The sequence below is a fragment of the Nanorana parkeri genome, unplaced genomic scaffold (genome assembly GCF_000935625.1).
Source record: "Nanorana parkeri isolate BGI_ZX_2015 unplaced genomic scaffold, ASM93562v1 scaffold1135, whole genome shotgun sequence".
NCBI classification, from domain to species: Eukaryota; Metazoa; Chordata; class Amphibia; order Anura; family Dicroglossidae; genus Nanorana; species Nanorana parkeri.
The window spans coordinates 186,910-204,217 of record NW_017307403.1 but is presented as its reverse complement, the minus strand read 5'-3'; positions in this window follow the sequence as shown (position 1 = coordinate 204,217).

Sequence of the window (17,308 nt, the reverse complement as noted above, 5' to 3'; positions counted from 1 at the left end):
AGGTTACTCATGGTCAGGCATATTTCTATCTGTGTGTGCCTTTGTTGGGGAGATTCCCCACTTCAGTGACAACTACAGTAGAAGAGGATTCCCTCAATTAACAGAGAGTGATTGCAACCATTGCCTACTCTACCTAAAAGGAAACAAACATTTTTGCTTACAATGCTCCACAGAATATGCCTTGTAGAGGGAAGGCAAGTGTTATCTTCAATTATATAATAGTTACGAGATATAAGGATTTGATCCACTGCTGTTGATTTACTTTTTTACTTAGCTCAGTTAAGTTGTATCTACTTTAATTTTCTAGAAATGTCCTAAAAATAATCCTATTTTTAGTAAATATTTTTTTAATACATTTTTCATAAATGTCCATGGATGTTTAAAGTAAACACTGGATCACTTAGCTACGTAACAAAATCCTTTAGTAAACCAACCCCATGGAGTTTACCAGAGGACAATATTTGCAAATGTTTTGCACCAAACAATGTCAGGCATTCTTAATTTTAGATGACGTTAAGCAGATTCCCCCATGCTGCCTTGCATGCCCTCATACTATCTTGTGCCTTCCTGCCCTGTCATACAAATAATCAGTAGGGTTTATGCCATCAGACACCAACCCTATTTAAAGGTATTTTTCCTCTTTTGCTGGGAAATTTTAGATTATTCTAAAAATAAATAATACAAAAATCTTACCTTTCTTTGGAGCAGGCCTTTAGGCAGACTGCAAGCTACACTGAACATATTCAAAGTGAGTATGTCCCCAGGGACAGAGTGTGTTTCCTCTAATTAACATAATATGAAGACGTCAAGCTTCTAAATCTGTCACCCTTTGTTAGGATACATAGGAGAATTGATCAAACCTTGAGCAGACAAAATATGGAGCAGTTGCCCGTGGCAACCAATCAGCTTCTTTCATTTTCAAATCTTAACTGAACAAAATGAAGGTGAATGGTTACTATGGGCAACTGCTCCAGATTCTGTTTGATCCATTTTTGATAAATCCACCTCCCATTGTGTGGTGCAGACAGGGTTAATTATGGTAAAAATGAACTCCCAACCCCCTCCTTGAAAGGCCCCTTTTAGACGGCGGTCCGATCAGGTCCGCCTGCCAGTTCTTTAGGCGGACCTGATCGAATGCCCAATCTAGGACTATGGGCAGCCAGATCTAAACAGGTGGGTATCCGTTTACACCCGGTTATCACCAGCTCCAGGCCAGGTTCAGAAAAAACAAACGGAACAGTGTTCCGTTTCATAGGACCTGATCCTGCTGGATTGGGGGTAATCTGATATAAACGGACACATGTCTGTTTACATCCGATTTCCATTGACAGACATGGGGTCCCGTCAGTACAGTTTTTTCATCCATCACAAGATCTGTACTGCTCTGATCAGAAGGAGTTCCAAGCACAGATCCACCCCTGATCGAATAGTGTAAAAGGGGCCTTTGGTTTGGTGACAGAAACATTGCTAGACACACATGTAGGATTAGGCACAGTTATTTATAAAGGGCGAGAGTATGCAGAAAGTTTGGAAGTGACAGGGAAAGAGTTAGCAAGTTTCTTACTTGTCCTCTGTAAGGTTCAACAACCATCTAACTACTGAAGATCATTAAAAAATTCTACTCTTGAAAAAGGACCACACTTTTTTTTTTTATGGCTTTGACTAATAAATACCACCCATATTGTACTTTAGTATTTCCAAAAGTATGCTAACACACAGTAATCTGTTCTATTTTGCATAAAATAAAGAAAATGGACTTAATTTGAAAAATGTTTATGGTAGCTAGATGAGAGGGTATGGTTTGGTATGAATAGCAGGTTAAATATACAACTCAAACAACCTTAAGCTCTGATTCACACCTGAGCGTTTTTCCACGCGTATCTATACTTCTTATGGGGCTTGTTCACACCTGCATGTTCATACGCACATACAAAAACGCCGAAAACGTCGAAAAGTACAAGCGCAATTTTCTGTTTGATTTCCGCGTGTTCTGACTGTCGTTGTAGCCACACAAAATTGCGTGTTTTTGTAAACGCGTACGGCTGCCCATTTGTCTGCGAAAAAAAAGTGCTGCATTTAAAACGCTATGTGTGAATGAAACCTAAAATGTAGGCTACAGGGCAAAACCCTTGTATTTAACTTGTAGTTGAACTGTGGGATTTATTGCAGTGCTTTCTTATATAGGCCAATAAAAGCAATAGGACATCATGTTTTGAACACATTTACTAGGATGTGGGATGGTTTATCTACCAATTTCATTGGGAAAAGTATCAGCCATTGTGGCCACATTTCTTTTCTTTTTTTATTACTGCAAAATGTGATGGTGGCCATTTGGCGAGTATTATTGCAGTTATTGCAAACATACAGTTATGTCAATGGGAACATGTAACAAATATAAAGTAGTTGTTATCCCAATTTGGATGCAAAAGTGGAAATACACTTTAACTAAGTTTATGTTTCAATGTGTTTATTAAATTTTTTTGTAACAAATTACATCCATATGGAATGAATGTGTCAGTGTACATGTTAATACATTTATAAATAGTCAAGGTTGCTCCAAATTGACCACATCCCCTAAAGCAATAGGATGAAACCTTAGGATGGGTTTTATACATTCTACTGGGGACTATTTTCCACCTCAGAAATGTTTAGTAATTAGATTAATACTAAGATAAATTAATCAATATCCAGCATAAGTTATTTGCGACCTCTTGCCAGTCCTGATTGTCCATAGATTTATGGATGTCCTGCTCCCATTTAAAGGAGAACTATGTGGTTAGGGCTTTTCCCCATAGTTCTCCTAAGGGTAACGGGAGGACACAAACTAGCGTCCTCCCGTCACCCTAGCCTCAGTATACCACGAGTTACAGCTTGCGGTATACTGAGACGCCGCAGCTGAAACGGATCCCGACAATTATGTCTGGATCCACCCAGCTGCGTGAGTGAGAGCTGGCTCTGCCTGTTTAGAGGCAGAGCCAGCTGTACCCGCCCCCTCCCCCGTCTGTTCCGCCAGTCAGTGCTGGAGGATCGGACAGGGGAGGGGGGAATCCAGTCACTCCCCTGTCACGGCTTTCTGCAGTGACAGGATCGAGAAGTGAGCGAGCGCCGGTATGTGTTCGCTCACTTCCCGATCTACTGAGCCGACCTGTGACAGTTTCATTGACACAGGTCGGCTAGAACAATGAGGATGAGTGAAAATCACTCACCTCATAGTTCTCCTTTAAGCATAATAAGGGATGTTTTTGGGTAGGTGTGGTTAGCAGGTTGTATATTTTAGAGATCCACCCTCTTGAGTACTCTTTAAGGCTGTGCCACACTGCACGCAAAGCAGCACGGAGTGGTGGTGCGCTGTCTTCGCGAGCAGTGTGTCATGTAATTTTCTCCTCGGCACGTCAGCTTGCGAGAGCTCGCTAGCTGAGTGTGCCGAGATGAAAAATGTAATCTTCAGCCAATCGGCTCACGCGTATAAACCTGCATTTCAGAATGCGACGTCTGGCTGGTTGTAACGCACTAACCGATTGGCTGAAGGTGCAGTCAATCATCTGACTGCACTCTGCTCACACACTGCACGCAAAGCTCCGTGCCGGATAGCTTTGCTTCGCTCTGCACGGCTTTGCGAGTAGTGTGTCTCGGGCTTAAGACTTGCAAGCTGTCTTAACTAATGTTGTAGTAGCTAGCTTAAGTTTGGTCTTTATAAATGATGCTAACTGGTTGCAACATAATCTGTGTTCTTCCTTATTAATCCTTTATTTGCCCATCATTGGAAAATATGAAGAGCTTAGCCAGGCCTAAATTACAGGTTCCTTCTAATAGGTGCTAGAAGAGTGTGCGTGGAGCTTAGTGATCGTCTGCACTTTTGCATGTCCCATATTGAAAGAAAATAAGATAATGTGGGACACATTATAAAGGGTCTAAATAAGTTGGGTATCCACATTAACAAGTCTATTGATAGCAGGGAGCATGTGGATCCACTGAGGGTGCAGTCCCTTTGTTGTGGTATGAGCTAGTTGTGCTATTTGAGTTGCCTGGTGATATGCTCTCAAACCTCCTATGGATTTAGGGGTTATTAGGGTTTTTATTTCCCCATATTACTTTTAGTATTTCATTATGGATATTATATTATATTATTATTATATTCTAGGCAACATATTCATTTTAATGGAGTATTATGTTCATCCAATACATGAAGGGGGAGATATTGACAATCTGTCCATGTCTACAAAAGGAGGGTAATTCTGTTGAAGAAGAAGTAAGTTTGATTCGTAAATGTGGGATAGATTTAGAGCTTCACTTAGAACTTTAAGTAACTTTAAATAATCTTTCAAGACAAACAAATAATGCCTAATTCCAGCTAACACTTTTTTAGGCATTTTTATAATTTTGTTATCTTTTGGAAAAAGAGGTTTAAACCATGAGAATAAAAGCTGACCATTGTAAGCACTTCTGTCGGTTTTATATGGTTTGTCTCAACCACGGTAACTGCCACCCATGCTGAAGAAAAACTAAAAACTCATACGTTAATGCCATTGATACACTATATGTAATATATATGTAATTTTTATTTTGCCGACAGCTCCACTTTAAATTGCACTGGTTTTTCTATAGCCGGTACGTTTCTCAGTAGTGCATCAAACCGTGCTGTCTCACAAGAAATGTGCATTGCCTAAAAGAGTGAATGTACTGTTGTCCAGTTAATGAAATCACAGTCTTCAGACTGAAACAAATTGCTAAACTTCCTTCTGAAAACAAATCTAACATTCAAGTGGGCCAGTTGCATCATTTCTACAGTTAGGAATCTGTCAGCTTGTATTACATAGTGCAAACAGTTGTAGATGAGTAAATGGAAAGAAAATCAAATGTTCCATCTGTATATGGAACAATAATTTCCAGTTCTAATTCAGGAACATGGTAATAATGATCCCATACCATGAGTAAATTGTGAATAAATACATGTATTCCACTCTCCATTGCCCTTGCACTTGTGTAAGCTAGCTTCTTTAGGGTCTCTTATATACTGTAGGCACTTTAGCTGGTATAATGTTAGTGTAACACAAGTTGTAATGTGTATGTATATGTGCTGGACAAATTCATTGACAAATCACTCTCTAAGAACCAAATTCTGATTTCTTATGTAAAATTTGTCAAACATACTTGAATTAAATGTTGGCTGATAAAATATTGCTTGGCAGTGGAAGTGGCATTTCAATGTCCTTACAGTAAAGTACCCTTTTGATGAAGGTTGTTACCCTGTCACCTGCATGGTCTTAGGAAGGAAAAGCTTATCAGACACGTCTGTAGAATCATCTGATGAATGGAACAGCATTTCCCTTCAATACTGAAAACAATTGGAAAGCTTAACCCTGATTCATATTCCTCATATTTTAATTTCCTATATAACTAAAGCCTGTGCAACCAATAACCTTTATCTCCCCTTTGTTATTCAGTCTCCACACATATTCTGTTAGAAATTGCTCGGTATATTGGAGCCTGTGGTCTCATAATAGAGGACATTGTAAAAAACTGCTAGTGCCAGAAACACATTCTTTGGCTAAATCTTCCACTGTGGTAAATATTATGATGAAAAACAGACCTAGTTCATGTTTCAGATTCCTCAAATACCACTCCTCGGGAAGGTGTCTTCAATGTGTAGCCAAAATTACTGCAAGATTCTGAAAACTCACTGGTAGTTCAAACAACCTACGACTTACTTGTAACGTGACTTGTTGCAAATTCTAAGTGTAGTCTAACAGCCAGAAATTATAACGTTAATCGAATTCTCCACAAAGAATCTATTCATGTATTATTATTAATATATACAAATATGTGCCATAAAGCCACCTGAAGTGCAGGTATAATACCCAAACAGAAATGAAACTTGGCTGTAGAATAGCCTGTTAGTCACATTACTTGTCAAAGAACCATGGTATCTATTAGCTTTGTAAGGCTTTTTGAAGAAAGGAAGTGACTAGATATTGGAGTAGACATGTTGTGTTTTTAGCAACAATTTGACCTGAGAGGCAAACACAACCAATTGATAATTTAATGGAAAGGCCACATTTGGGGGGGGGGGGGCCAAAGAAAATGTGTCATGGTGCTTTGTAGATTAGTGAGCATGGTGAAAGGTGGATGTTTCTAAAGGACATGGTTTATTGTGACACACCTTTTCATATCCTCCAGCACCAACTTCTGTTGTGTCTCTCAGCATTCGGTCACATAATATCTCAGAGCAGCAAATTAAGTCATTGCTGGAAAACTTTCCTTGTAGGCTGAATGGGGAGTGTATAGATAAATCGTGGTCACCATGTGCACTGACTAAGGGTCAGTTTTGATTAATGTCTAAAGGGTGAAATGGCTCCACTCAGGCCAACAGCCCAGAATACCTTGTATGTACTGGTTCAGGGGGCAAATCCCTCCCTGCTCCCCTGCCCAGTCCTCCGCTGCTTTGTATTGATTTACCAAGTAATGACACCGCTGAGATAAAGTGAAGGTTTGGTGTTAGTACTGAGTGCCTAATGCCACACCTAATCAGACTGAAGATCTGTATCTCAGGCAGGTCAGACAATCTGTTATCTTCACATTTACTATTTAGGCATTTAACTACTTCATAACTAAGGTATATCATATCAAGACACCCCCTGTTTGCCATCACATGAATCAAATACTTATTTTTACTCTTCAACCTCCACTCGAAAAATGTCAACTGGGTTCTAACAGTTTGCTAGTGACAATGCAAAACATTTTCTTTCAGCTACTGTATGAACTTGTGACATGTCTTCTTGCATGTGTTTGATTACTTTTCTAGATGCCAATTACCTGTTGGTTTGAGAGATGGATGTGAAAAGCATTAGTGGTACACACCCGTTATGTTACATCTGCGCTGGGACGTAGTATAGGTTAGGTACAGTGACTGCCCTTTATGCAAACAAAACATTGTGGCCACCCATGAATGATAGCAATGTTTGAGTTTCTGCTAAGATCCAAATTTGGAAAGCTTTCTTGAAGACTTCATGCCACCAGTAGGGAGGTTGAACTGTGAAATCTAAAGTACATGTGGAAATCAGTCAAACGTCCAGTGCCAGCTTCCTAGGTGACAAGTAGTACATACATCGTAGCAGCAATGAATATAAAATATATACATATACAGTATAACACCTATACACAATATCATGGTAGGCAAGACAATGCGACTAATGCAGTGCACCCCCCTTCCCCAGCAACCAGGTGTATTTCTGTAGTCATATCTGTGAAAGATGACGTTTGTATGATTCCTTTGGGTTACTACAATTTGCATGATGCTCTTTGCCTTATTTTATAAACCCTTGTGTTTGTTAAAAGAACCCTGCCATGTGAAAAACTGGAGTCGGCCATTGCTGAGCTGTCTTTCTAAAAACTTTACTTGTCTGGCTGTCATACTGACCCAGTGATTTCAATACATAGATATGCAGACAAGCTTTGCATTAAGGAATTCTGCCATTTCTCTGTCTTTCTCTGTTTTCTATCTCTCTACTTATTAAGGGTCAATGACTTGGAAAATACTGACACCATAGAAAGCCAGACAGCTAGCTTTTCAGAAGGCAATGTTAGCATGGGAAATCCTCTCAACAAGTATACTTTAATCTTCACTACTTTTCACATTTTCTTACTACAAGCAAAAGTGTGCCCAGTATAGATAGCTAAGGATTGTGAAAGAAGTTGTGCTGTTGTATAAAAGAAAAAAACAACATTCAGTGTCATCATAATCATTTTCCCTTGAATTCATGACTCAGCAAGCACATTGTTCCAGGAAATTTCTGTGTCCTCATCCTAAACCTAGCATTGCCCCACAAATAACAATGTATATTACCATCTCCACCTCTTCACCATAGTGTTTCTGCAAATATAACTGCCGCCCCACCACTCTCAGTAGTAGAGTGTCTCTAGAAATATTACTTCGGCTCTTCAGTGTCCCTGGAAATACTATTCTTCCCGTACCAACCAACCTCTGCCAGATATTTTGTGGATTTTCCTTTCCTGTTAAAGAGGGTACTTTATTCATCAAAGTAACTCTGTCACTGTTTTTAAAAGGTAAACCTTGGCCTCACCCGCAATTAATGCTCACCTGTCCCACTTCTTGCACCCCTGATCTCTGGGTTGGTTGGATGCCTTGCCCCGCACTGCACTCTGTGGTTAAGAGGAGGACAGGATTCACTATGGTCACATAAAAAGGTTGACATCTGACCGGCACCCTAGGACCATTAGACGTCCTGAGCCCTGACCCCCAGCCCTGAACCACGGTGGCCACAGGTAGTAGGAAGATAATGCCCCTCCATAGGCCCACAATTACACCTACAATTACCCTCACTGGCTCAAACGGGCCTCCTCTCAACAGTACCGACCCTAGGGGCTACAGGGACATACAGTTCACAAGCGATGGGACATCCATCACAAGGTCATGGTCTGATATCGCACTTTTTCCATTGTTTTATTGTCTTTCTTTAGAGTGTGAATATACTTAATGGTACAAGTATGGATCTCAGTCTGCGAACTGAAACATGACACATGAATATGTACTGACAAAGGATCTTTGTGTAATGAGTCCTATGTCTTTCAATAAAAATTTGACATGCTTAAAAAAAAAAAGGTTGACATTGTCTGAGCATAGACATTTCCACTAAGGACAGAGTTGAGGTTGTTGAGTTTACCTCTCTTTGATAGAGTTGACCTAGAAACAACTAATAATATTAACAATACTTTTAATAACCCCCCTCTATAGAACCTGCTCTAGTTAGTAGCTCAATACGAGAACCTCAGTAGCAAATAGTAGTTCTTACAGTTCTCAAAGTAGCAAATAGTGGTTCTCAGTAGCAAATAGTGGTCTTACAGTTAGACTTCTGAATAGCAGATGTCAGGACATGGATTACAGCACAAAGATGGGCATATGTTGATCTTTGTATGGTGAGTTCTTAAGATTGTTCCCTGGGTACAAAGAAAATGATTAGGGGATTATCAAAAAATCTTTGTGTCCGCACTTTGACATTGTTGATAGTATAAATTAATAGATGTACTTTATATAATCACCTTAAAAAACCCAGATTGCAGCAAATTTCTCAATATTTCCATTCACAAGTGCGAGCTACAAGGTTAGTGTCGGCTACAATTTTGTAGGCCTCAAGGGGACTGTAAGGATGCAAATATGGGAGCTGCCAGCTAAAGGTGTAGGCTTTAGGGAAGTCATCTGGATCCATACTTTCCCACTCATAGTGCACCAGTGACCTAGAACAAGCATAAAACCATTAAAGTCTATAAAGTCTGAAATCTTGTCCTAAGTGCCTGTTCCAAGTCAGTGACTCACCAGGTTATGAAGTCAGGATGGCAGCACAAAAGCCTGCACTTTTTAAAAAAATCAGAAAGGGAAGCTCCTGTATTTGTGTCCGCACCATTTCCCTTAAGCTTATCACACAAGCACCTGGTGACAAGGGTGACAAGTCGAAGGAACTTTGTGCCTTAACCACATCACTATTTTACTGTTGTACAGATAGAAAAGAATATAGATGACAGCTATAGTTTCATATTGTAAGACCAAATAGAATATTCATTTACTATTAATTGCAAATTATGTACTGTCCTTAGTTCACATCTCCTTACTTAATTGTGCAGTATGAATTATTGGAAAGATTGTGACAGTCGCTCCTGACTTAAAATCAAACCTCAAGACAATTAAAGTGTTACGTGTTTGTATTATGTGTGTATGGATTTCAATTAAATATATACCATTACTCACATTTTGCCTTTCATTTAGACTTCATTTGAAGATTATAGACTGGCAGCCACAGCAGGGTTGTATTTTGAAGTGAAGCCATGATGCTAGAAAGGGGCCATATTGTGTGCTCATATACTCATATATTCTATTTTACAGTCCATGACTAGGCAAATTTCAGTTTCTGCAAAGCAAAGAAGGCGGCCATTGGGAATGCTGAAACATGTAGAAATGGCAGAGGGCCATATGCAATATAAAGACACAGTTATTTCCCTTATCCTTTTAAAATATTGAACTTCTTCAAGCAGCACATCAGCTTATTTCCGACATGCGTCTGTAGTCATCTAGTTTTCTTTTCATTACGTATATGCTAGTATAGTAATGTATATAGCTAGTAACGTATACATTACCTTGCAATTACATCTTTATCATATGGTATAACTTACGTATGTAGTGAAATAATTCCTTACGTATATATCATTACCGTCTCTGACTTAATTTTTTAAAAAGTATTTTTAAAATTAAATGATTAAAATTTAAAACTATTTTCGGAAACAGAATGGCTGCAGCTATACAATATATCAATAGGAGAATCATTAGGAGTAACACAACTATCACAAGGGTTACTCCATTAATAAAATATCTATTTACGGTCTGTACATAATGTTACATGCAGTTGGCTAATGTGGATACTTTACCTGTAGAGAAAGGACATAGGTAAGATTCAGGTAATGGTGACATGGGTCTTTATCAGGTTACGCTATAAAACCATACCTATACCTATACAAGTTGCTAGTTTAGCTTGCATAGAACAAGAGTTGTTACACTTGTATGTATGCTATGCCAGTTCTGTGTTTTGCAGCAACCATAGCACCAAGGTACATCAAGGCTTAATGGGTAGAAGTGGAGCTCAGCAATGTGAATCTACATGTGATTGTGATGATGAACACAGTTCCACTTGCCTTGGAGCTTTGGAAAATTTGGGCCTGTGTAAATGTACAGCGTATATGCACATGTACAGTTTTCATTGTGTAGGTCATTGTGTGTTGTGGGTATAAAGTGACACTGCATGGGCAGATAAGGCTTTCTAAAGCCCTCCCACAGCAAAAAAAAAAATGTCATTTCATCTGTCAAGTTGTTTTCTCATTGGTGAGAAGTCAATGGTAAATGGAATAGGAAGGAAGGGGAAATCTCTCCAATGTGGAACAGGCAGCATTAAAATCACTTTTTCAGTAGAGTGGGAAAGGCTTAGAACCTCATATTTTTTGTTGTTGCTAGATTCCCAATTAGGGAGATTCCACTTGTTTTGTGGTCACAATGACAGGACATTAGCAGAATGCTCCTCAAATGCGATAAACACAACCATAAAAACCTGACAGATGGTCTAATTTTCCCTACTATATCTAAATTAAATAAATAATGTCTATAGTTCTACTGTAATTGGGTACAATGACCCCGCATGAAGTGACAGTGATTATATTATAACACAGTATGGAATGACAATACCTGTTCATGACACGTGGCACTTTATTGGAGAAAATGGTCTGCATATTGGTACAGTGCTATATACCACACAATAACTGATATCTATAATTCAAACTTAAAAGTGATTTATTGAATAATAGCATCACAAAATCAAGTTTTTCTGCCAATAGCAATTTGACCACAGAATAGAGAAAATAAATAATGTAAGATCACTGGGCTCTATATGACCAATAGCAATCCCATTTTGAAGGTTATTTTATCTGCAGGAAAAGGGTCGGTAAGTGCCATGTAGGCCAAAACTCTGTTGTGCCAAATTGGAGATAATGGAAAGCACAGCTCATGGAAATATGGAGATATGGAGATATGGCTGCTATATCAGGTTTGTGTACACCAGAAACAGTAGCTGTTTTTATGATTGCTGTTACTGAGCCATTGACAACAGAAGTTAATGTGTCACAGAATAACTAACATAACGTAGCTGTTTTAGTGTACATAGGTGACCCTGTGAAATGCAAACAGATTCTCTTGTACGTAATACCACAGAGGATGGATCACACCCTGTAGGATTTACCTTTGCTTTGAATTTCATTGATGCTTAGCATTTCTCAGGTTATTCATAGCATATTCTAGGGATTCCACTGTCAAAGGGTGAAAAGTGTTGCTTTGGCAATCGTTTTTCAAACCTGAGAGCATGATGCAGTTTGTAATTTATTAAATATATATGTGTGTAGCATGTAATTTGGGTAGGATCCTATTCAGTGGAAGAGCTTAAAACACATGGCCCTATGCGCAAGATATAAGTCAGAGTTCTAGAACATCAGTCTTGTAAACACTGTTCCAGACCTGTGCTGAGACCTGTTAGCAAGCAGTAGATATGTGCTAAAAGTAAAAATAAACACTTTAAAAGCGGTTTAAACCTATCTGTGTCTTCGCTGCGCGCTCCCGTCCGAAAATCCGAAAATGCTCGGGCGGCCGCAAAGCATCTTGGGACAGGCACATGCGCAGTTTGGATTTTCAGCCGGTAGACGAGGAGAGACACAAGGTAAGTCTATGGACGGCGTGCACCCGCATGCAGACACCGTGGGACAGGAAGTGCCAGCAAGGAGTCAGCGCTGAATCGGAAACCCACAGCAGAGCTGGAGAGAAGGCTGAAAAGGACAGGAAAGAAGAAGAAGATCGGATTAAAGAGAAGTATGGGGTCAGTGTTTTTCCCCATAGTTCTCCTTAGGGTAACGGGAGGACACAAACTAGCGCCCTCCCGCTACCCTAAGCTCAGTATACCGCGAGCTGTATACCGAGACCCGGCAGCCGGAGCGGATCCTGACTTAGATGACGGGATCCGCCCAGCTGCGTGAGTGACAGCTGGCTCTGCCTATATAGAGGCAGAGCCAGCTGTACCCGCCCCCTCCCCCGTCAGTTCCGCCAGTCAGCGCTGGCAGATCGGAGCGGGGAGAGGGGAATCCAGCCCTCCCCCTGTCACGGCAGAGAGCCGTGACAGGATCGAGAGGTGAGCGAACCTGGCATGTGTTCGCTCACCTCCCGATCTACTGAGCCGACCTGTGACAGTCTCATTGTCACAGGTCGGCTAGAACTATGAGGTGAGTGGAAATCACTCATCTCATAGTTCTCCTTTAAGAAACATAATTTAAGGTAAATGCTGACATTAACATTGGGCGGAGGGAAAAAGGTTTTTGACTTTAATGTCACTTTAACCCTCCCTCTGCACTTAACCCTTACAAATACTTTTGACCCCCTGCACAGTATGTTCGCTCTGGTCCAGGAGAAATTATTTTGCACATTTGCTCACTGTAATAGCAACGATGTTTGGATATGGCGTTGTAGGCCCTCTGGATCACCCTAGGTACCGGAGATCTGTTGCAATCAGGGTTTCTACTAACCCTGTTCTTGTCTACACCTCGGGTCAGTCCCGGTGTGGAGTGGGGGCGGCGTTGCTGCCTTGCCTAGGGCAGCAACAAAGTTAAATACACCACTGCTTTCCTTACTATTATTTTACAGACTTGTTACAGTGGTTGCGATGTGACTGGGTAACAACTACGTCTACAAATCTGAGCACCTCTGGTAAGGTTGAGCTTATATGCACTATTAGGAAGTCCTGGTGATGAAGCACATTGCAGGCAAACAATATAAAATGTTAAGCAATACATTTGATTACTGATAATGTTTGTTTGAAAGAGAGCAAAGTTTCTTTAGATTACCTAGGAAATATAGAGGGTGTTATCAAGGAAAGAAACATTTTCATTTCTCAGGTACTGACACAGATGTTACTAATTCCACATCAGCAAAGACTGATACTGATTCATCCCCGGAATCTACTCAGAGGTCAAATATATCAGAAGAAAAAAACTTATCAATGATGAATCCAGGTTTATGATTTGTTAGCTTTTTTTTTAACATATTGAAACAATTTGAACAATAATAAATGAAATCTTAGATATACTAGGCAACCTGAAAAGTCTGTCATTTCAGTTTTAGATGTTAGGCCCCGTTCACACCAAGGCATCATTGTTTTTGTATGCGCGGGATCAGCTAGCTCCTGGAGTTTCCATTGAAGTCTATAGGGGAAAACAAGCTGCAAAGTGCCAAAAGAAGTTCATATACTTTTTTCTGCGTTTGGTGTTTTGCTGCTGGGATTTTTCTGCTCAGGTGTGAACAGGGGCCATTGAAAAACATGAAATTGTGTGTGTTGGGAGTTTTTACGCTCTTTTTCTACTGCTCAGAAACACCTAGGTGTGAACCAGGCCTAAGTTCCAGGTGAAAACAATGGTTTTTCTTAGTCAGAACAATCCAGGAAGCCCATATCAGTCAATGTTTATAATGTGCAGACTCAGGACACCCTAACTATACAATTATAGGGGTCCCAGTATAACAAATCTTTAGATTGCATAGAATTTGTACTAATGAGAAGAAAAAAATGAAATGGAGGCTAAGGTAATGTGCAATAAGTTTTTGGAGAAAGTTTATTCAAGTCTTGTTTAGATTGAGCTTACAATATTGCAAAAGTGAGAGACAAGAAGGAACTTTTAAAAGATAATTGGAGTTGATTAAAGAAATGGGGGGCCCTCAGCTGGTATGGCTGCTTCCCCCTGTTGGTGTCCGGATTTGTAAAGAGCGGTGCCTGGCCCCTTGTTAACCCAGAAGGTGTAAGTGTCCTCGAGCTGGTTGTGGTGCAGCTGGGGACATGGGTGGAGTGGTAGGCAAAGCCTTTTTGGGCTGTTGGGCACCCAAAGACCCCTTCCCAGGTCAACCATCGTTTACAGTATTATTTGTGTATATTATTTGGTTTATTACTTTGGTTATTGTTAAAGTTGTTTGGTTTAATAAAAGGGCTGCTGTGGCCGTTAAAATCCATGTCGCGCAGTCCGAGTGTTTATTGGGGTTTTGAACGAAGGGACGGAAATTTACGAATCCATCAGTCATGAACAGAGATATAATAAAACTGATGGCAGTGTTGTGTCTCTATTGAATATAGTCTGGAATACAACAAAGTGAGGAAGAATGTTAAGCAGTATTTGTCAGTACTGTATAATAATACTATTTTTTCAAACATTGTAAAGTAAGGGGTTTAAATCGTCATGAGACAAGGAACCACTTTAGGTGGATATCTGTCCCCAAATTATTAGGAAGAAGGCATCATTGGTTACATTGTAAGGGTGTTACTGCTATTCATACAAGAGGGCAAGTAATGTCTGCAATTCTAAGTAGGTATTTTCTGATTAAATCATTTATAAATTGTAATAGTCGCTATGTCGTGCATGTCATTAGATGTAATGTGCAATATGTGTACAGGACCACAAGAAAATTGAGCGATCATTTAGGTAATTTTGGCAAAAATAATCCCACTAATATTGCTAGGCACTTGAATGAGCGTCAGCACTTGAAATACAAAGGGTAGAAAGGATTAGACCATTTAAAAGAGGAGGTAATATCTTTTTGACCTTGTGGATAATAGAAGTTTATTGTATATTTACTATGCATTTGAGGACCCCCACATGGTTTAAATTATAAATGGGAAGTTACATATTTTTTTTACATATGATGAATGTGAGGAGCTTATTTGTGAATAATAGTTTGAGATAGTTCCCTTTCTTATTTTTCACACTATGGTCTGGAAAAACTATATATCCTTTATTGACCATTTTGATATACATTTTATATGCATTGTTTCTATTGTGTGTCCTTTTAAACCTTGCCCCATTTTCATCCTTGATGCACAATGTCTCTTCCTAATTATGGTATATGTAATTTTACATGTAAATAGGATAATATTATTAAAAGTGATAGGATCTATTTGGTTTTGTTTTTAACATACGATGTTTAATGTTATTGTATGGTTAAACTTAAAATGTGATATCATGATTTTTTGATGGATGAAAGAGGATTTTTGTTTGCTCTCGGGAAGGAAAGAGGAATGCTTGCAGTTATATGGAGATTCAAACTTCAAAAAAAATCACTCTATGAGTTTGCACTATTTCATGCGAAACACCTTAGAAATCTTGCCACTTGTTGTACCTTTTAATGAAATCAAATATAGAAGTTTGCATTTAATGCTGAAGTGCCATAATCCACCGTTTATGTACATTGCAATTCCTGGGCAGTATTTTATGTACATTGCAATTCCTGGGCATTAGTCTCAGGATGGGACCTTGTAAAAGGTACATGCATCAGGTGCTGCTTTCTGTCAGTGCCTTTGCGCCCTTGTTGCCATGGCGCCCTGTGCGGCCGCACGGCTCGCACACCCCTAAGGCCGGCCCTGCCTTGAGTGGTAGGTAATTCTAAGCAAACATAAGAAATAGCTCTTCATATGGTTAGCAGAAGAACCTAGAATGCCTGTGGAAATTAGAAACACCTTCTGCCTTGTCACTGCAGAGGGAGATTCTTTGGAAAACTTAAGAGAGCAGAAGTGTTTATCGAGAGAGCAGAAAAGAGAAGTAGCAGGGAAAGGTTAAAGCAAAAATTAGACCATCAAAAAAAGGTAAAAAGTAGTCTGTGAACCAGTAGTCATTGGGCAATCCATAGCAAATAAGTAAGTGGAGGAAAAGATAAACCAGGCTGTCCAAAGTGCAGAAAATGTGAACTCTGCTAAAGAGAATTTTGTTTTTTAATGACTGTCCCGGCATTAAATTAAACTGAAATATAATAAGGTTGTAAAATGATGGGGGCTATCAAAGCCATTCCTCCGTCATGATGATTTCCCAGACCAGCACATAAGTTATTACAGCTAAGAAAGCTTTGAAATGTTGTTTCCTGTAAAAAGCTACTTTGTGAAGGCTTGGTTTTTTAGAGACATTCAACATTTGTGTCTATTTTGCTGAAAGGCACTTCTTCAATGTGAGGCTTTTAATACATACAGGGTTATCCACAAAAGGGTGAAGAGTTTGGAGAAGACAGGAGAAGTGAAAATTCTAGGCCAAAATAGCTGATTTGGAAAAGTCTCCAATTCAGCTCACTTTCCAGTTCAGCTATGTTATCCTAGATTGTTCACTTCTCCTGCCTTCTCCAAACTCTTCACCCTTTTGTGAATAACCTTGATAGAGTTAAATACAACAATTCTGCTGGCATTTAGAACTAAATGAGTGTGGCAGAGCTGGATCAGTGATTCGCAACATACTAAGCACAAGATCCATCCTGTCTTAAACATCATGACTTGGCTTAAGAAAGTATGGAATGACACGTACAATGTTTGTATTAGTATATTTATTATTGGTATTTATATACTGCCAACAATTTACACAGCACTTTATATACTGCACATTCACATCGGTCTCTGCTCTCAAAGAGCTTACAATTTAAGGTCCCTATCTCACATGCATACATACAGGGCCAATTTAGACAGGAGCCAATTACCCTTCCAGCATGTCTTTGGAGTGTGGGAGGAAACCCACGCAAACACAGGGAGAACATGCAAAATCTTTGCAGATAGTGCCTTGACTGACATTTGAACTGGGGGCCCCTAGTGTATATTACAGAAAGCCCTGCTCCTTTAAATTACTAGTCACCTGGCCTGGATTGCCAGGAACAGAATGACTGTTTTTGTCAATAGGAATATACTATATTTGAGCATATAGT